The following is a 21,552-nucleotide window of genomic DNA, read 5'->3' on the forward strand; positions in this document are numbered from 1 at the left end:
GCCCCACCAACTTTCTGATTGGCAAGCCCAAGAGGCTCAGTGGTTTAGACCACAGCAGCACCCGTGGCCACTAGTCAGTGATGATGGAGTCCAATGATGACTGGAGAAAGACAGGTTCCCCACCTCTGCTCTAGGAAATCTTCAATGCGGCATTTTAAGCCAGATTGTTTGTGGACCATTTATGGCTTTCTGGCTATTCCTCTCTCAGGCTCCATTCCCACCTGAAGAGTGAGATTATTAGTGACTTGCTTCAAATGACTGTTGTAAGAAGGAATACTACAAGAAAATGTTGACACAGTGTGTGTGTGGGGGGGGGTCCTGTGTAATATATGAAGCAGCTAAACATTTTCTCATGAATGAGGCATGGCAAGTCCATAAAACAAGCCTGACTCTATGGAACGCTGCTTTTCCTCTTTGAAAGCTTCCTTTGTGTTTTGTGCAGGAAATCACAAGAGTTCTTTGTTAGTACTGCTTGCAAAGTTTTCTTAGGTGTGTCTTCTTGTCTCTCTTGGCAGCACAGTTTTAAACCTGTGCCACACTGGTTGTCTAATTCAGAAGTGTATTCTCTACAGAATTGCTCATCACTATTCTGCGTTGGTGGCGCTTTGTCATGGAGGTTAGGCTGTTTTCACTGCTACCAGGAAGCAGCACGGTGATAGGAACAGAATCCTTATCTTATAAGTCTGTTTCATGCAGCAAGTGGTTCTTATGAACTAGCTCATCACACATCGCTTCCGTCTTGCTGCATATTTGTATTGTTGCATGCTACCCCAATCTCCGAGTGGTGTGGTATTCCCGGGGTTCTAGGTGCTTACCCAGGGTGGATTCCTTGGAATGAGGGTCAGCAGAGACTGGAGTCTTTAAGATACATGGTTTATTTGCACATACATACAACCTGAGCCTCCAATGGAGGGCCTCCTCCAAGATCTTGCTTCTCCCTTAGTCACAGCCTTGGATTCAAGCAGAAATCAAGCAAGTCTCTCACTCCCTGACCTCTACCTGCTTCCAGCCCAGCTCACAAACACAACTCTATGGCTATTGTCCTCACTACCAGCCAGATCCATTTGCCTTCTGGTACAGAGCAGCTTTCTTTCTTGTACTAACAACTCATGCTTAGGGGCCATTATGGCCCCTGCCTGGCTAATTCAACGATGGTATCTTCCATTAGGTTTTAATCCTTGCTAGATCCAGGAATTAGAAGGGGCTCAGGCATCATACATCCTAACCCGCCTCCCAAAACTCACAACACTATTTATTCATTTATGAAATTGTTTATAGGCTGCTCAAGTTGGGCCCATAAAAAAACAACAACAAGAAATGAAAACAATCCTAAAGTGACAAAGGCAGCTGTCAGGGGTTTAGGAGCAGAGGCACGGGCAAGGGAGGAAACAGAGAGCGAAGGGGAGGAGGCAGAAGAAAAGATGAGTGATGACGACGACCCGAGATCTCCTAGTCTTTCCAGTGAATCAGAGGATTCACAGAAAGGAGCACCAGTGGCCAGGGCAAGGGGGGAGTCTAGGGGGGCACCCCAGGAAGATAGAGCCAGAGGGGACTCAGGGGGGAGCAGCTGGAAATCGGGACCAGCGTCACCGCCAGGAAGCAGGGAAGAGGAAGGGAGCCAGGGGGGAAGCGCTGGCAGCTCACCACAGGAGGGAGGGCATGAGTCAGGAGTGGCCACACCTCCATCGGGGAGCGAAGAAACGGTTAAGAGGAAAGTGGAAGGTTGGGCGCGCGCGCCAAGTTCAAATGCAGAGGAAGGCGGCGCAGTAAGCAGCCCCGAAAGGGAACCAGGTCCTAAAGCCCGGCGCAAGGAGGCAGGAGGGTCCGGGTCAGCGTCAGAAGAATCCCGGAAGGAAGAAGCCCCGGGGGGTAGAGGGACCCAGAGGAGGACAGTCAGGCGGAAAAGGTGGAGCAAGGCTAGGATATTAAGTTGGTGCACACGGGGCGGAGACTCAGACGGAGCTTCGCCGACCTAGCTACTAGACGTAGAGTTGCGCGCAGCAGCGTGAGAATGGAAACTGTAATTCAATAAAGACTTTTACTTAATGATCGCTGGCTAGCGTGATCCTCCGTGAGCTAGGATCTTCAAGCAGCTCTGACAGCAGCAATATTGACAGCTGTCTAAAAACATAAATCTGTTCAAATAAAAGACTTAACCACTAACAGAGCAATGTTCTCTAATACATATACAGTGGTACCTCAGGTTAAGTACTTAATTCATTCTTAACCTGAAACTGTTCTTAACCTGAAGCACCACTTTAGCTAATGGGGCCTCCTGCTGCCGCCGCGCCGCCGGAGCACGATTTTTGTTCTCCTCCTGAAGCAAAGTTCTTAACCTGAAGCACTATTTCTGGGTTAGCGGAGTCTGTAACCTGAAGCATATGTAACCTGAAGCGTATGTAACCCAAGGTACCACTGTGGCTCCTTGGAAACACTCTTATTTTTTTAAAAGGTAGTTTTTAAAAGGTAAAACACATTAAAAATAGCTCCAGTAAATGATACAAATATCTTTCAGGGACTGAGAATACTCTCCCTGGTGTGAGTCATTCCTTGCATGAACTTGGGTGTCATATGAAACTGCCTTGTACTGAGTCAGACTATTGGTCCATCCAGCTGAGTACTGGTTGCACTGACAACAGTGGCTCACCCAGGTTTCATGCTGGAGTCTCTCTCAGCCTATGTGGAGATGCTGCTGATGGAACCTGGGACCTTCTGCATGTGGTGAACATGCATGTGGTGCCCCTGAGCTCTGGCAGTGTGGCAGAATATGGGCTCTCAAATTTCAGTGGCACCCTGCATGATGCTAAAATTTGGCACCACTCCACCTCTTGTGCTCGTTCTACAGCATTGTTGTGGCGGCCCCTGCAGCATGGCGTCCAGTGCTACCCGAAAACCACCTCTGGCTCTGACCCTTGGATGATTACATTCCGCTCTCCATTTGCCACATCTCTAATTTGAATTCTCTGTTGTGGTTGTCTGTGGAACAAGTACAACCCTTTTTAAGGTCTCTCTCCTGAGGGGGTTCTCTCATGTACAAACAGAGTTGCACTCCAAAATCTTTTACTCCCAGGCTTGTTTCCCTCCTCTTTTGAGGCTTATCAAGGGACAGTGAAAACGGCCAGAGAAGGCCGGTTCACACATACAGTGCAATGTAAGGGCCGGCTTCTCCATGTCTTCGTTTCAAGCCACAAGAGACTGCTGTTTTGTAATATGTTTACACCGTGTACATAAATAAGGTTTTAGAGTATGAACTCTTACAGGCTAATACTGGGTGGTTATATTTCTGAAAGACTAAGGGGTGGCTAAACTTTCGACTCCCAACTCCCATCATCCCTGATCACTGGCCACTCTGGCCGGAGCTGATAGTTAAGATTAATCACAGTCTGTCCATGGTGTTCTGACATAATGAAAAGCTGCAGTCAGTCAAAGACAGTAGAAGTTGTTTCTGATCTCTTCCACATGGCCACGCCAGGCTCGCTTAAATTAATTCCTGTAATGACAAACCATAGAAGCTTGTGTATAGTGTTACTACCTTGACATTATCCCTTCAGGATTTTTTTAAAAAGTTTCATTTGATTGTTTCCAGCAACTGGTAATTAACATGTATATCTTTGTTTGTTGGTTGGTCATGCTTTCTCCCCAGACTGTAGCCACTACAGTCTTTGGTATGGACAACCCAGGGCTGGCACAATGTTATGACTTAAACCATGTTCACAGTTCGATTGAAGTCCTGCTCTTTGAGGAAAATGACTCTTTTAGCTGGCCACGAGTTTCTGAGCAGTAGGGCAGTTCTGTGCTGCAGCTGACATCACTACAAAAATGTTCATGAGAGCTCTGCATAAATAAAAGTGAGGCATTCAGCCTGTGGCACACCTTGCACTCTTGAATACATTACAAATCATTCCAAAGTTTGGAAGACATGCTTAGCCAGCTTCTCTGCTTTTACTGCTTGGTGTGAGATGCTAGCTAATTACGCCTAGATTATGATGTTGATGCATAGGTTAGATAAGAGAATAATTTGCTGCTACTTCGCCACCCAAGCCAGTATCCCAGACATTTCCCTTCAAGTTATGGCCTATTAAGCAGGCTTTATATCGAAATGTTAGCATTGGTTAATTCAGTGAGACAATGAAGAAGGGCTATTTGCATTTTGCTCTTTAAAATATATGAATGCATGAAAATGCAGAATAAATGCATCTCTTTTGAGAAAAAGTTGTCTGGTTGGAATAGTGCCCGGGCTTTTCCTGCAGTAATGCTGCTATACCTGCAGCAAACATGATTGTAAAGTGTTTATTGGAGTTGCTGTCAGACATGTGCCCAAAAGCACTGTCTGTCTCCATCTTGAAAGGGCAGATGGAGGTCTGGTTTAATGAAAATGCAAGTCAGTCAGATTTTTGTTAGCTCTAATCAATATTTCCAATAAGTTGTAGGGCTTCTCATCTCTAGCCAAGTGGCATACACCCAAGCAGGTGAGAAATTCTATCTCGGTACGTAAACATCCCCAAATAATTGATGTGAAATATTTTCTCAGACTCCATAGCTCTCCACAGAATAACACCGTAGTTCCAGAATATCTCATCTAGGATACTAATCAGTCATGACTATGCTCACATTGTACCCCACAAGTGATCAATAACTTATAAAGTAACAAAGCAAAGCTTCCATTTGTGGCACTAATGATGCAATGCTATGAACTTTCCGGAAAGTAAGCCCCAGTTAACAGAGACAGACTTTCTTCTGAGTACACATGCATAGGATCACACTGTAAATTAAACCCAGAGAGTAATCAAGAAAGTGGACTTTAGAAACAGGTGCTTGTACTGGGAGGGAATAAGTGCAGATGAGAAAATGACTGCAATTCATTAACAGGCAGGAATAACAACCTGTTCTCCTTCTCCGAGTTGGGGTGTGTTTCAAAAATAACTCATCACATCATCCATCAACATATTGGTGAAAGGTTTCATACCATTCCTCCCACATTATGACAGTGAAGAAAATGGAAACGTTGATATGACTGCATGATTTGCAAGTTACACCCGAAGCTGTTCCAAGGTAAGTATGCTCTTTGGTTAATTATAGGAAGCCAATGAACAAGGTCCAGTGTCTAATGCCAGGACAGAAAGATGTTCCAACCACTTTATGAACACTGCTAACTTGTAGATCCTTTCCAGCGTGTAACTGTGTCTGAGGAGGAGAAAAAATGTAAAGACGAAAGCAAATACCAGTGACTCTCAATTTTGGATACGTTGATCCAATCTATCAAAAGAAATCAGTGGGCATCTTCACATTTCACCATCTAGCCTGTCTTGTACTCTGTGAATGCTGTTAATGTGCAGAATAGAGCTAATTTTATACTGAATGAAGAGCTTTTGCACTCAAATTGCAGAAGCAGAAAACGCGAAGAAAGTTGATTTAAGGGTCACTTAATGGTCCAAATTAAGCCTCTCTGACACAGATTGGAAACCCCCTGAACGATTGTATGATTAACTCAGAAGTTAAGTCAGAGTTAACTCAGAAGAATGAAACATTTGCATAATCACAAGCAGTAATAAGGAATGTGGTGATGAGCACTGAACAATGCTAAAATCATCCTGCAGACTACAGTACAGTAATCTAGCAGTTTTTTAATTAATAAAAAGTAGGAATGGCAAATGTTTTTAATTAGTGAAAAGTCTGACTCTATTCTTTCAGGCAATGTGGTTGCTCATTGATTTGTTCCCATTCATTTTCTTAAATGAATCACCCCCTCTTCCTTCTCATTTAATAATATTGATGAGGCTACTGATAAATGTTGATTAGGATGTGCCTGAACCTCAAGATTTGTCTTGTATCAGTTTTGGTTTTTGCTGTAAAAAAAATTGGATCTATTTCTGAGTCACAACTATTTGAGTCAAAACTGTTTCTTGATCTAATCTTATATTTCCCCAATCCATTCAAGTGCTTATTAAATCAGTGCATATTTCCAATGAAAAGAGAGCATTCTGGCAATTTTCTTGGAAAAAGACACATTCCCTTTTGAGAAATGCATCCTTGACTCTAGTTTCTGGAAAGTTTATTAAGAGGCTTTATATCTATGATCTCCTTGATTTCTGACTTATCATCCCTAGTTTATTGCATACATTGGTGAAAGAAGGGGATTTCTTTATGAGTATGTGAAAGGAATATATTACATGTGAGGAAATATAAAGCCTGACCTTTTTAAAGGTCTTCAGTGAATCCATAAAACTGAAGATTTATCCGAAGCCTAAGAGGTCCAGTTTGCACTTCCCATGCAAAGCTCAAATAAACATGGATTCTATATATATTGTAATGGGTCACCAGGTAAAGTCATTATTCTTTGCCCTCATCTGCTGCTTTATATAGATCACACTGCTAGACAGGATATAACATTGTACCAAGAGGATCCAAGCCTGCAGGACTGGGGTAGGGAATCCTACTAAGAAGCTGCAGGAGTAAAAAAAAAATTATAAAAAAATGATCACGAGTGAAGGCCTCTCCTATATATCTTCCCTGAAAGTGAGGCGTCAGTGATGTTCTGATTCGCATAGGGTCATAATAATCTCTTGCCACAAATTACACTACAGTTTTAAGAATGAAAAGCTTAAGCCCTCCCCCCCTTCTGTCTTGTGTCTACAATAATAACAGAGTTTTACGTGTGGTGCCTTTTCAGAGCGCGCAGATAATCACAAACAATAAGCAGGTTTTCGCTGGTTTAAGTAAACAGTAACAGAAAGCCAAACCTGAAGATTACAGAAAGGCTGGAGGATAACAACGGGTTCTCTGATCTCAGCTAGACCATGGAAATCAAGCAGCTGGCAACAAGGCAGGAGGTACCATATTTTTCGCCCCATAAGGCACACCGGCCCATAGGACGCACCTAGTTTTTTGGGGGGAAAATAAAGAAAAAAAATATTCCCCCCCCCCAGGCGCGGGGCTGGGGCGGGAAGCTGTCCCCCGAGTTTGCGGGGCTGGCGACGGGGAGGAGCAGGCTTCTCCCGCCGCCAGCCTCCAAACCAGGTCGGGGGACAGCGGGATGGCGGCGTTCCGCCTCCCTGCTGTCCCCCGAGCTTGTGGGGCTGGCGGTGGGGCTCTCCTGAAGCCTGCATTTGCCCCATAGGACGCACACAGATTTCCCCTTCATTTTTGGAGGGGAAAAAGTGCGTCCTATAGGGCGAAAAATATGGTAAATCTATTTAGGAAATAAGACTATGATCCCCCACCCACCCATTTACCTAGGCACATTATTTTATAGCCGAAATCTCAGGTTTTGTTTCACTCATGTATGTGAAAGCACATCCCGCCTCCGAATCTTAGAAACTGTAGTTTTACGCACACAGAGGTAAAATTCCCAGCACCATTAACAAACTGCAGTTCCCAGGATACTTTGGTGGCTCGGAGATGTGCTTTAAATGTACAGTGGTACCTTGGTTCTCAAACGTTTTGGTACTCAAACAACCTGGAACCCAAACCCAGCCAACCTGGAAGTGTTCCGGTTGTGAATGTTTTTTGGAAGCCGAACGTGTTCCGTTTTGAGTGCCACAATTCCAATTTGAGTGCCACACTTCCATTTTGAGTGTTACTCTGAGGTCTGTCTGTTTTTGCTATTTATCTTGCGCTTTTGTGGCTTTTTTGTTTTGTTTTTGTGACTGTGTGGAACCCAGTTCAGCTACTGATTGATTGATTGATTGTGTGTGTGTGTGTGACTGCAGTACAGTGTTTATTGCTTTCATTTCATGGATCAATGGTCTTGTGAGATAGTAAAATTCATGTAAAATTCCTGTTTTAGGTTTTTTTTTTAAAAAGTCTGGAACGGATAAATCTATTTTGCATTACTTTCTATGGGAAAGCGTGCCTTGGTTTTGGAACACTTTGGTTTTAGAATGGACTTCCGGAACGGATTAAGTTTGAGAACCAAGGTACCACTGTATGGGGTGTACACAACCAAGATGCCAGTCTTATCTGAATATGGAAACATTTCTACAAAATCTGTTGGAGGTAATTACACAGCAGGTAGGGGACACTTCACAAAGAGTGGAAGGGTGTAGTGTTGGGAAGAAATTGTGTGGAGGGTGCACCACAGGAAGTAAAACTGTAGATCAAAGATGTACAAAGCTCCAGAGCCTCATGGCATTCCCATTGGTCGCTTCAGCTTGGCGGGTCACAAGTTGTGCAGACACGTGATAGATTATATATATCACCTAGGTTTTGAATATATCAAAATATGTTACAGCCTTTCTATCTGACGGACTAACACCAATATAAATACCAGTATCTTTCTCCAGATGTAAAAAAATCCACATAACTTTATAACCCTCCTCAATGTAATGGCTTATTCCAACAGTTATTGTAATATTTATCAAGAACAGTAATCCTTCTGGGTGTTTTCTGACTGTCCTTATTCAACTGATTGCCTTATTTAAAAAAAAGGCCACTTTCCAGTGTTTTTTATGTTATCATCTCAGGCCCAATCGCTTATTTGCTTCTTAATATGCTTCTTAACTAAGCATATTCTGGAAATATTTGTTTGAGTGAAACAGATTTGCAGTACATGTATGTTTACAAAATAGCTTGGCAGGGAAGGATCACACTTGCTCCTTCCATGTGGAAAGAATAGAGCTTGTCACCAGAATGTTCTAAGCACAGCTAACTGGAGGTTGTGCCGTGCAGCAAAATTACACCTCACAGCTGGAGCAGCCCAAGGCTGCTTACAGATGGCCAGGTGTGGGTGGAACAGGAGATGTGAAGCAATGGTGGAACAGTCGGATCATTTAGTATCCAGGATTAGACCTCCCCTCAAAGCTGAAGGTGCTTTTCTTGAACATCTCTCCCCCCCCCCCCGTTTCATTGTCCAGTCTAGTCCTTTCTGTTTACCTGTCTGCCCTTCCTTCCTGCTTGCTGTCAGAAGGGGGTGAAAATGCCTGCATATTCAGAATGAGGGCAGGCAGCCTGAATTGGCTTCATTTGTCCTCAGTGATGCCTGTAGCTGTACCTAGCCAAATCTGGCTATGTTGCATCACTATGTGAGTTCCAGGGAGCTCAATTAATCAAAGAAGAAGACAGTACATAATCACAAGGGGAAATGGCACCAAATCGGCAGCAGAGAAGGAAAATAAGGACAGAGAAAAGGACTGGTTAAAAAAAAAAAAATTACAATCAGTCATGAAATATTTCAACTGCCCTGAAAGCACTATTTTTGACAGGAACATCCAGAGTAGAATATTTGGAACCCTGTTTAAAATGAGGGAGAAAAATGTGCATGAAAACCACTGCACTATATCAAATGCACGTTGCTTGAAAACAAGCTGCCCCTAACTAGTTGTGAAATGTCAACAGGCAGCAACTTATGTTGGTTATACAGTGGTACCTCGGGTTACAGACGCTTCAGGTTACAGACTCCGCTAACCCAGAAATAGTACCTCCGGTTAAGAACTTTGCTTCAGGATGAGAACAGAAATCGCGCGGCGGCAGCGGGAGGCCCCATTAGCTAAAGTGGTACCTCAGGTTAAGAACAGTTTCAGGTGAAGAACGGACCTCAGGAACAAATTAAGTTCTTAACCCAAGGTACCACTATATAACATACACTTAATGCATATCTCCCTTCCCCCAAATCCTGGGTTCTATGGTTTACCTCTCAGAGCTACAATTCCCAGTGCTCTTAATCCTCATTGGAGGACAGGATGTGGACAAATGCAGTAGCCAATTGTACCAAAGCAACCAGGAATAAAGCTGTCAACCCTAATATAATGCAAGGCACCAGAGGGCTCAGTTTGGGGCTAATGGTAGGGAAGGACTCAGCTGCCTTCCTTGCTGCATTGCCAAAGTAGGTTGCTGCTAGCCTGCTTTTCCTCTGCGCTTCAGATGACCAGAGGATGTCATTCCAGCTAGGGAGCCTACATTTCCTTATAAATTCTGACTCTGGCATGGTTATTCAGTATCAACTGTGTTCAAGCTGTCCATCATTGCTTGCCAGCTTGAGGGCATGATAGCCGTCCCAGTTTGGTTACCTTCCTGATAAGTTGCTTGCTGACACCCAGATTTCAATCTGTGACATCCAGGACCGTTCACAGCCAGGCAACAGGCTCCTTCTAAAAGAAATGTAATAATGAAGTTCATATTTCAAGTCTTTGGTAATAGATGTGAACATGCTAGAGATGCATTTAATTAAAGGAACATGACAGATTTGAGAGGGAATCCTGCAGAGTTTGCAGTGGCTGAACATAATGTCCTCTTTAGCACTCTTTCTGCCCTAAAATGTCAGACAGTAAAGTCAAAATTGGATCCAATAGTAATATAGTGGCTGGTACAAAATCTGATACATTTGAAATTCAGCTCCTTTAAGTGACATTCATTGACTCTGCACAAAGAGATTGCATAGGCTGTCAAACATCTTCAAGTAGGTCATCTTTTGGGGATTAGACTAAGTTGCTATCTGTTGACATTTCACAACTGACATCATAAGCTTCTTATAAATTGAATGAATTCTGCTTCTCTTTTCTTGGGGGCTAAAAGCAGATGATAGCTGAAATTTTGCCATGTAAAAGGGTGATTTGGTTTCTTTCTCAAAAGTAACTACTGTAGCAGTTTGGGGGAGCCCAACCTCTGATAAGTGCATCTCCCCACACAAATTTGCCACCCAGTAGGTATGAAGATCTACTCTGGAAATATGATACACATTTCTTAAACAGAGAGGGGCTGCTGGGTTTTCACATGGGATGTGTGGTTTGAAGTCCTGACCAATGACCTGTAAACCTGCACCCCTAATCCCAGACTCATGGGGACTGTCTGGCCATGATTACACAGTAGCAAGGGAAAGGCATTCCTTTCTTATTACATCATTTTTCATGTCTGAGCCCAGAGATGAAAATAGGACATGAATCCTGGGGAGCTATGGCTTTAAAAAAGCCCTAGGTCCTGATAGTCACAAACACAATCTGTGACACCAACAAGTCACTCATAAACTTCAACCAAAGAGGTATAAGCATGGAGTTTCAAAAGTGTTTAATTTTGACCTAAATCTGCTCATATGGCAACCTTTTGAATGCAAGGTGTGTACTCTGCCACTGAATTACAGGCCATAATTCCTGGGTGTTTCAAATAAAAGGCAACTGTTTGCTTGTCCTTAAGTTGCTTTGGCCTACGGAAATTTTAAGAGTTCCAGTCTGGTCTCTTACTATAGGCAGGGCTCAAATGTAATCTTTTTTTTTTTTAAGGGCCATAACTGCAACTTAAGTATGGTTAGGGCAAACTGGATAATAAGTGGCAGGTGCAGAAATTAAGCAGATGGAAAAAGAGAGAAACAGAAAGAAAGATGTCAGCAACATCAATAGATTTTGTTTATTAAGAGGATTTCTATCCCACCCTTCCAGTTGCCCAGAACAGCTTACATTAAATAAAATAAAAATAAAATAAAAACAACAGTATGGAACATATAATATTAAACAATATTTCTAGGTCACCCTATAGCACTGGGCTCAAAGAGGCTTACAAATATAAACCAATGAAGCAAATATAGGTGCAGCAAAAAATGACAAGTTTGGGTTGCCTGGTGACTGTTCTCCTATGTGAAGTGGCACTATCTGAACATAGTGGGTTACACATTCTGTTGAATTTGTGGATTTTAACTATAGATGTCCAACTTATGTAATCTTTCAGGCTTCTTTGCTCACACATCTGGAGTCATGTATGTTTCTTTCGTGTATGCTTGCCAACCGTATGCCATCTTTCTCATTGCTTATCCTATTTTGTCAAATAAGCAAGAGCAACGATGTATGGATGATGAATCTCCAATGAGATTATGAGAGCTGAACATATTTGTGTCTTCAGTGTAGCATTCCGATCTCCACATTTCAATCGCATGTTTAGATTCCTCTTTACTAACTAAATAGTTTTCAAATCCTGCCTTTCATGATTATAGAGCATTCATAAGGGCAGAGATCCTTTAAATACCATGCATATTTTTCACCTTTAAAATATGTTCATAAGAACTGTCTTCACTGCTGTCACAACTTTAAAAAAAATAAATCACAAAAATACTTAATCATAAGACATTTTAGTGCGTTGGCCCGTTAGAGCTAATGAGATGACCTTCAAGTCTCCCTCTTCCTGGAATAGTTTAACTATTTGCCTCATACTCCTTTTGCATGCAATTCTTCACTCTCTGAGAGACTGCTAAGATCAGGTGCAGAGTACCTGCCCACTATTAATACTATTCACTATCTTATACCTAGCTCTTCATTGGTATCGATCAACTGAACATTCACTCTTACCATTTTTAACAGATGGTCTCCTCTCTGCCTTTAATTGATTGTTAATCCATCACCATTTACCAGTTGTCTCGTGCCATTTGCTGCCTGTAATTAATTGCCTTTTCTACATTGCCATTAATTGTCATTTATCTACATTGTATCTCTTTTTTATATTCAGCAGCAGGAAAAGAGAAAAAGTTTGCTTATCTCTAGCAGCATCTGCCCCTTCCATTTTTGCTCATTGCAGCCTCTAGGACTGCTTCCTGTATTACATTTAGGAGCAGGGAAATACCACCATGTTTCACTCCTTTTTGAAATCTAGTTCACACGTGTGGTTTCACACTAGTCCTCTATTGTAGCAATTTATATAACATAATCACTGCCCTTGTTTTCCAGAGGGTGCCATCATCTGCGGTACTGTCCATAAAGAATCATTTGCAATTGCAGATCCATGATTAGCAGTCTTCCAGGAACATATGGCTGTGTTTCATAAAATTCCTTCATAGTCAAATTGAAGGACATATTTTGTGTGAAATGGCCCTCCATTGGGTGCTCAAGTAGCTATGTAGCAAGAGGAAGGATATTGCAATCACATGCTGTTAAGTTTACCATTTTGTGTCTTGGGGGGGGGGCACAAACATTTCTATGATTCCAGGTGCAGTTTTCTCTAACGTTGCAAATGTTTAGTTTTGGCCTGAAGGCTGCTATTAATGGTGAAAACCCTGCATGAAAACGGGCTGCGATACTACCGGCTATACCCTAACATCATCTACTGGGATTTGACAATCTTTAATCATTTAACAATGTGTATTTGGATGATGCAAGGGCAAGAAGATAAAAGTGTTTGAAAAAAGAGTGAAATGTTTAAAGAAAAACATTGGAAGTACAAGTGTTGAAGTGAATTGTTTTCCTTTATTGCCATTATAAAGCCAATCAGGAGGATTACAGTACTTTGAAAATTCAGGATGAAATCCTATATTGTACACACGTACTTTGCAATAAATCCCACTAAACTCAACAGGATTTACTACTGAGTAAACATGTATTGGATTGCATCATAAGCATGTTACCTACGTAAGTCTTATTTTATAACATTTGGGAAAATACAGGCCCCTATCCCGAGAAACTTGCTATCTACAATTCAACACAGTGGAGACCAGAGAAAAATAAGAGAGATGGCGTCACAGGAGAAGGACATGTGTTTATTTCATGCATCCATATGCTTAGCCTTATTTACAGCAGGCACAGGGTAGCCAATGTGGTGTTCTACAGATGTTGCTGATCTAATCTTTTTGTCATCCCTGGCCAATGATCATGCTGACTGAGGCTGATGGGAGTTATAGTTGAACAACATCTGGAGGGCCCCAGGTACCCCTGCAGTACCATATGACTAAGGGACTGGGCCAAAGGACTGTATCCATTTGTGCAGAAAACTCCAGTTTACACAAGGGAACTCCCCCCTCATCTCCCCTGCATTGCCCCTTGCATCTTCAAAATCTGCTCCAGAAGGTTGGGGAACCCTCTGCATCAGATATTGGGGGTCTGAAGAAAGAGGAGAGGAAGGGGAACTCCCTATAGTGCGAAGGGAACTCTGCTTATACAACATTGGATGCAACCCACAGAGAGAAACTGGAAGGAAGATTTGAGGGAATATTCTTCTGAATATAATGTCTCTATCCCATATAATTTATCAATCAGACATGAAGCTACATAATTTTAAATGGTTAAGACCTGATGCTCCGAAGGAGTCTATTTTTGGGGCAGGAACACTATTTTGCACACACTGAGGCCACATGCTGCTTGATCCTTGATCTTGCACCTGTTGTTTAAGAGCTAAACAACAATTGAGCCATAACACGATGCTTTAAAGCACTTGTAGATATGATGCAAAAGGCCACCATGCTTTGGAAAAGTACTGAGATTGGGGTCAGGTGTCAAAATGCATCCAACATGAAAGTGCACCTGCAGCAATGTTGTGTGAACAGAAATGTCTCTGAGATTATGGCACTGCTGGAACTGATGCCGAAAAACCCAGTACATTATAAAAATTTAAGAGACGGAGAGGGATTAATTATAAACAGCAGGGACCCATTGGGTGGTGGTCCCATATTTATCGAATTCTCTCGCTAGTGAGAAAGATATGGGCTAGCTACTACTGGTGTAAAGGACTGCAGACTGAAATGGGTAAGGAATCAAAAACAAACCATAGCATTTACACTTTGGGAAACTAGTTTTTGACAGTTGGAGCAATGTAATCCTAGTTTGGACAAAGTTTTGTTGACTATATGTAAGACATGGGCCTAGAGTCACATGAAACATCATACCCCATTGTTATTGGATAAATCCTCCCTTCCGTCTGCAAACATATTTTTAAAAGTGTAAGTTGTCCAGCCTCCATGACAGACATCTGTAAGTTACATAAATAGTAAATTAAACAATCTCTGTTGTTAGGAGTTAATTCTGGCTATAAAGTGCTCCAGGTGAACTGGAAGGGGGATATTGTAAATAGGTTTTGTGATGGCTACATTACATTTAAAGTACAAAATATCCGGGCAAATCCTGAATGATTTAGGTTACAATCCTATAAGCACATTTACCAGAAAAGTAAATCCTATTGAATGCAGTGAAATGTATTTCCATGTAACTATGTTTGGGATTGGTCTATAAATCTGGATTAATACGGTGCAAGAGTGTTCTAAGAACAAGGTTAGATTGAGTGTGACCAAAAATTATGGCATTTCGGTTACCTTAAGCAGAGTGTTCTGCAGGGAGTTTCATATATCCCATCTCTTATCTAAACTGAAGCTTGTTTAGCAAATTGCCTGTCGGAAAGATAGGCTTTTGGTTCCACAGTTCTGTAGTTAGGAATAGCTGTCTATGTTACACACAGAGGGACTTGCAATTTTGTGGGGTTCACCAGCAATTCTGTGCTCACTTAATTAGTTTATGTCATGACTGAAAGCCTTTAAGTCACTGTATAGGTGAACAGCCTCCAAGCCTCTTTCCCACCTGCTCCTGTTGCTAATTTCTTCATTAACAAACTCTAAGAATTTATTTGTTTGTTTAAATTTGTATACCAGAATTTGTATACCTGAAGATCACAGGGTGGTTCACAACATAAAAATATAAAACGAGAACACAAATTACATAATAAAACAAAAGCAAACCAATAACTTGATGCATGCTATTGAATTAAGAACATTAAAAATTAAGAACATAAAAAAGTAAATATGATAGTTAAAAAACAAAGAGGTTTTGCATGCAACAAAAATTCAATAAAAAGTTGGGGGGACTCATAAGTAATAATCCACAGGACGTTTTTGTCTGAAACCTCTTGCTTTCTCACAAATGAGTAATGGGGCAAAAAGCTCTGCACTGCAATGTTAACCCACTGCAGTAGACAGGAAAACGAAACTTCAGTTGGTTATTATGGTTTCCTGCTGTGGCTTTCACTTGTACATTGATTTATTCTTGTCTGAAAATTTTGAAGGCAATCTGGATTGCTTACTTGACGTTATCATTTACCTCTACTTTTCAGTTGATTCAAAAGGGCCATGAACTAAATGGTTTAAATGGCAAATGGAAACAGAGAAGATGCCGTTCTCATTTAGTTATTCCTTATACACATGTGCACATATTACAATCCATAAACTTATTCTAATGGCATGATTGGTCCCTCCAACCCTATGGGCTTGAAACAAATCTTTATAAAATGAAAGTGGATCCTTTTGGATGTTCAGTCCTGTGCCTGGAACCAAATTACAGTGGAATCTTGGGTTACAGACGTAATCAGTGACGGAGGCATGTCCACAACCTGCAGCGTTCGCATCCTGAAGCGCCGTGTCTGCGCAGGCGCCAGAGCGATTTGCCGCTTCTGCGCATGCAGCGAAACCCGGAAGTAACCCGTTCTGGTACTTCCGGGTTTCCCACGGTCTGTAACCCGAAAACACGTAACCTGAAGCCTCCGTAACATGAGGTATGACTGTATGTGATTTTGCTTACATGGCATCTTAATGGCAGAAGTGGCTGGGTGCTGACGGCTCAGAGATTCTTCTACACCTGTGTAATTTTCTCCCATGTATCCAGTGGATAGCCTGGTCCTACAGCTGAAATGAAGAGAGGTAGGATTGTGCATAAGCATGGAGAGTCCTGAAAGAAAAGGAATTTGCATATTACTTTATAGGGAACACTTAGTTTTGCTTAGTTTTTTATGAGTTAAATGCCCATTTTTACATTGGAATACTCAAAGCAGAACGTGAAGATTTGGAGAAGCTCTCAAAATGCATGATTCATTAATCATGTTTATTTAGAATTTGATTACAGTCATACCTTGGGTTACAGCTGCTTCAGGTTGCGTTTTTTTGGGTTGTGGACCGCCGAAACCTGGAAATACTGGAAAGGGTTACTTCTGGGTTTCGGTGGTCATGCATGCGCAGAAGCGCCGAATCGCAACCTGCGCGTGGGCAGACGTGGGTTGCGAACGTGCATCCCGCATGGATTACGTTCACAACCTGAGCGTCCACTGTATTAAAAATTTTACATTAAAATTAGAAAGTTGATTTAAAATCTAAGAGCACATTTCTTAAGATTATCAATAATCTACTGTTTTAATACTAAAGGAACTGATTCCTCAGCCACATATATTTGTATCTCATGCCAGCTTTATAGTCTGTCACGTTAATCCAGATGGCTAAATTCTGCTTCCTCAATGGTTCCTGGCAGAACGATTGGCTTTAGATATTCCAGATTTAGAAGAAAGTGGGAAGGATGACCACATCTAGGATGTCCTTATCAGGCTGCTGCTATTGATACTGTGAAGCAAGCCTTGCAAAAGGTAGTCCATTAGATGCTAGGAAACTTGGGAATATATGGATAGTAGCTTTATTAGCGCATAATCAAAGAATTGCAGTCTATTCTGAAAGACAATCTATCCTTCTCACATGACTTGAATATCCTTACTTAAAGACAATTGCCCAAACCAGCAGCAATGGCTCACTCAACAGGGATGCATATCTAGGCCCAGCAATTGCTTCTGTAATAAGGAGGTGGCGGCAGTGGGGGTAAGGAATGGGGATGGACCATTTTCTGTTCTGCCTCAAGTGCCAAAAATATTCTGGGCCAGCCCTGTATATGCCCACTTGAAACTATCAGATTTAGGATCAGTAGAGACTGGGAGGAGCAAGCTCAATATGGAAAGTAACTGCCCCTTGTTAATGTTTATATGTTAATCAGGGCTACCAATTCAATACCAGTACTGAGTGATCAACTCTGCACATGCTCTGATCAGCGGCGGAGCATATGCCCTCGCTGCACAGGGTGGGCACACTCCCGAGGGGGGTGGGGTGCTGAGGGTGCCCTCCCAGGCGCGGGATAGCCGCTCAGAGCCAGCTGCCGATGGCACACATTCACTGCGCTGCCCACCCGCAACTCCCAAGTCTCCACCAGCTGTCAAAATGAAGAGGGAAGGGGGGAATGCCGTCGGCAAAGTGGCACAGCTCCCCCCTCCCCCTGACAGCTCGGGGTAGGCTTGGAAGTTGAGGGTGGGTAGTGCGCCAAATGTCACCCCCCCTCAGGGATGACACCCGGGGCGAACCGCCCCCATCGCACCCCCTTCCTCCGCCACTGGCTCTGATTGGATCTTTTGCCCCCTGGTGTTCCTCGTCTGCCCAGTCTTCTGTTTAGACATGTATGCGTAAAATTTGCCAATTGACAACAGGCACGAAAGCTGATGATAGAAATATATTTGTTTTAAAGGTTCCATTAAGCTCTTTATTCCTGCCCACCTAGCAGTTCGAAAGCACATCAAGTGCAAGTAGATAAATAGGATCTAATGGTCAGGGGTCCCTTTACCTTTAAGCTGTTTATTCTATTAGTAAATAAACAAGAGTTATGGTTTTTAGCAACTAAAAAGGCCAACATTTAAATTGAATGTACACACATTCCACTCTCCCCTTCAAAACTTTACAAATACAGTGGTACCCCGCAAGACGAATGCCTCGCAAGACGGAAAACCCGCAAGACGAAAGGGTTTTCTGTTTTGGAGGCGCTTCGCAAGACGAATTTCCCTATGGGCTTGCTTCGCAAGACGAAAGCCCATAGGGAAATCTCTGGGGACCTCTTTTAAATGCTGGCGGTGGGGAGCAAAGCCTTTCCCCCCCTCCGGCCTTCAGAAGAGGTTCAGGAAGGCCGGCGAGGGCCGAAAGGCTTTGCTCCCCACCGCCAGCATTTTAAAAGCAGTCCGGGATAGCAGGAAAGAGCTTCCCGCTATCGCGGACGGCTTTTGAAGGCAGGCGGGAGGGAGCAAAGACTTTCGCCCCCCGCCCGCCTTCAGAAGAGGTCCAGGACCTCTTCTGAAGGCGGGCGGGGGGCGAAAGTCTTTGCTCCCCCCTGCCTGCCTTCCCGGGAGAGCGGAGAAAGGCAGCGCCTTTCTCCGCTGTTCCGGACGGCTTTTGAAGGCAGGCGGGGGGGGGCAAAGACTTTCGCCCCCTGCCCGCGTTCAGAAGAGGTCCAGGACCTCTTCTGAAGGCGGGCAGGGGGCAAAAGTCTTTGTCCCCCCTGCCTGCCTTCCCAGGGGCTTTTACATCGCCCCGGACAGCGGAGAAGTCCTCCGCTGTCCCGGGGTTTTTTAAAATGCTGGGGGTGGGAAGAAAAGCCCTTGTCCCCCCCCCAGCCTTCAGAAGAGGTCGGGGGACAGACTGTTCCCAGACCTGGTCTGAAGGCGGTTTCCCTAGGAATGCATTAATTGATTTTCAATGCATTCCTATGGGAAACCGTGCATCGCAAGACGAAAAACTCGCAAGAAGAAAAAACTTGCGGAACGAATTAATTTCATCTTGCGAGGCACCACTGTAAGTACATTAAAAAATAACAGAACCTTTTATATCATATGTGCTTGAGACAAACAGCCTGGCTCCAGATTTCTAGATTTCAAGCACATAGAAGAAGGCGTACTTACGGGTCAGGCTGCACAATGTGATAAAGCACGATTTTATTTTATGCTGACATGGCAGGGACATCATAAAAGAATCACAACAGGATATGCTGAGGCAAAAGTCGGGAATTGAGATGCCATGGATGAATCCTGACATCAGCTTTTTCCAGGTGTTGAAAGCACTATGGTAGGTGAGTGTCTCGCAAACTGATTCAGACTAGTGAACACCAACAAACCAAGCATTCAAGGGGAGAGATGGGGTTGATATGTTTCAATGTGGACTACTAACAGGGTAAGACAGGGCAGAGGGAATTTTAGGAGAGCTACTGCATCTAAACAGAAATGGTAGCCCCAAATCCCTGCAACAGGGATTTGTTCAATATTTTCTGTTTTAGACACTACTAGCTACTGCTGCCCTAGTAGCAATGTTTGGAAGCTCTAGTGTCAGAAATTCTGTTCTATATTTTTGTTCCAGTGATGAGCAATCTCAGCTGGCATTAGAATGGAGGTGCAAGAGAAGTACACTGATTTTAAGTGGTACTGTGATTCCCAGATTAAATGGTGGGCTGCAAATTAATAGTGCCTGTGAAAGCCTTCTCACGAGCTGAATGTGTCATGCTGGCAGCAGAGGATACCGGCAATTTTGCAGCATAATGTGCTAAAGAAGTTTCACTTCTGGTCATAGGTTTGAACGGGCAGGTATGTCAGGATCATCCAAAAAAGTACATCATACCAAGACACTGGTGAGGTGCAAAATTAGGCCCTTAATGAACATAGCTACCAGATGTTTTACAAATGGGAAAAATCAAACAGAAAACATACAGCTCTTTAGTTATGTCAATTCTTCATCTAGCTAATAATTTAACTTCGTTTTTTTTTTAAAAAAAACTTTTCTTTTAAAAGGAATTGCTTTTAACTGCACAAACACATATTTCACGAACTACTCCGAAACTGATATTTTAAACAGCAAAAATCAATAAAACTTGGAAGTATGCACTAGCAACAAAATACTTTCTGGCTATTTGTACTAATTGCCTAGTAAGGCATCCACACCCTCTCATGGCTTGTTACAAGAAAAATACCTTACTATGCCTCAATTGCTTTATAAAGGGGGGTCCAGGAAGAAGCAACATTTACATTTATTTGTCTCAGAGGGCTGCTGAGCCGTAATTAATTAATTCTTGGTGGGGACTTTTCCTTCTTCAAAAACCAGGTGCCTTACATATGCCTGCATATTTTGAAGATTTTCATATCAGCTAATTAGAACAGTGGGACACATACTATGCTACTGGTTCTAAATATCAATTTTTGATCATACATTACTGTCATTAAACTAAATGTTTAGCTTGAATCAATTTAGAAATCATCCTACATTTGGTGAAATAAAATTACTTTGGGTAGAGTATTTACTTTCCCAGTGTTATCAGTATCATAGAAATCCCAAATGGTATATATCTGCTTCTCTGTTGCAGGGTGCTTTATTTTTGAGCAGTTAATATACTTTTGAGTGAAGTGAAATGAGCTATTTGCATACATCTGGGGTTGGATCAACTAAATTGTTGCATGAGCAGAACAAGGTCCACTCACACAACTGGCCTTTTTGTCCTGTCCTTCCTCCACGCCCCCTAAATCTGCTCTGGTGGGTTGAGGGAAAACCCAGAACAGGCAGGGTGGGGGGGTGTGGAGTCCCACTGCATGAGCAGACCTTTCTGCTCCTGTACACTCCATTGAACATCATGCTGTCTTCCTCCCAGGGATATGCACAAGTAGCTTGATGAACTGAAGCCAAGGCTTGTCGGGAACATTTTGAAACCATAAAAACAGCATCTATGGCTGTGTACATATTACTGTACTGTCTTAAAATGCAGTGAAGTTGTTCCGTTTTCCTCAAAACACAGTATTTAATAAGAAAGAACAGGATACGGGGTAGATATGAATTGTGGCTAACGTCATGGGTTCACCATTTCCCAAACAAGTCATGGAAGTACACTGGAGGCAAAGTAGTATGTATTTTGAATCCCAGTTCACTTTTTTTTTGGGGGGGGCTCTGGAAACTGACCTATACTGAGTCAGACTATTAGTCTGTCATCTTCAATTGCTATTTTATAATTTAGCTTTTTTTGCAGTTGGTAAAGAAGTCTACTTGAATTAGGCTGGAATCCTAACTCCACTTAACTGAGAGTAAACTCCACTGGATTCAAAAGGACTTAATTCTGAGCATACATGGTTAGGATTGTGCTGTAAATTGTGATTCTTTTGGCATACCATTATATAATTGTTTGCAACTCATGGGAATGGGCGTGAAATGAGAAATAACTAAATTTAAAACCCCAGGACTTTTTGATAGTTGGCCCATTAATTTCAACAGTCTTAGGC

At 42.6% G+C, this 21,552-nt stretch overlaps 1 long non-coding RNA gene across 1 annotated transcript; it reads right to left on the reverse strand.

Moving 5' to 3' along the window:
• Nucleotides 1–2,148: 2,148 nt before the first annotated feature.
• Nucleotides 2,149–10,169, reverse strand: LOC310703903. The gene is made up of 3 exons (XR_014524453.1): nt 10,005–10,169; nt 4,967–5,184; nt 2,149–3,490 (listed from the first exon to the last, which is right to left on the reverse strand). It is a non-coding gene; the product is annotated as an uncharacterized lncRNA (long non-coding RNA).
• Between the last annotated feature and the right edge of the window lie 11,383 nt (nt 10,170–21,552).

The sequence above is a fragment of the Podarcis liolepis genome, assembly GCF_965112155.1.
Source record: "Podarcis liolepis genome assembly, chromosome: 3".
Lineage (NCBI taxonomy): Eukaryota > Metazoa > Chordata > Lepidosauria > Squamata > Lacertidae > Podarcis > Podarcis liolepis.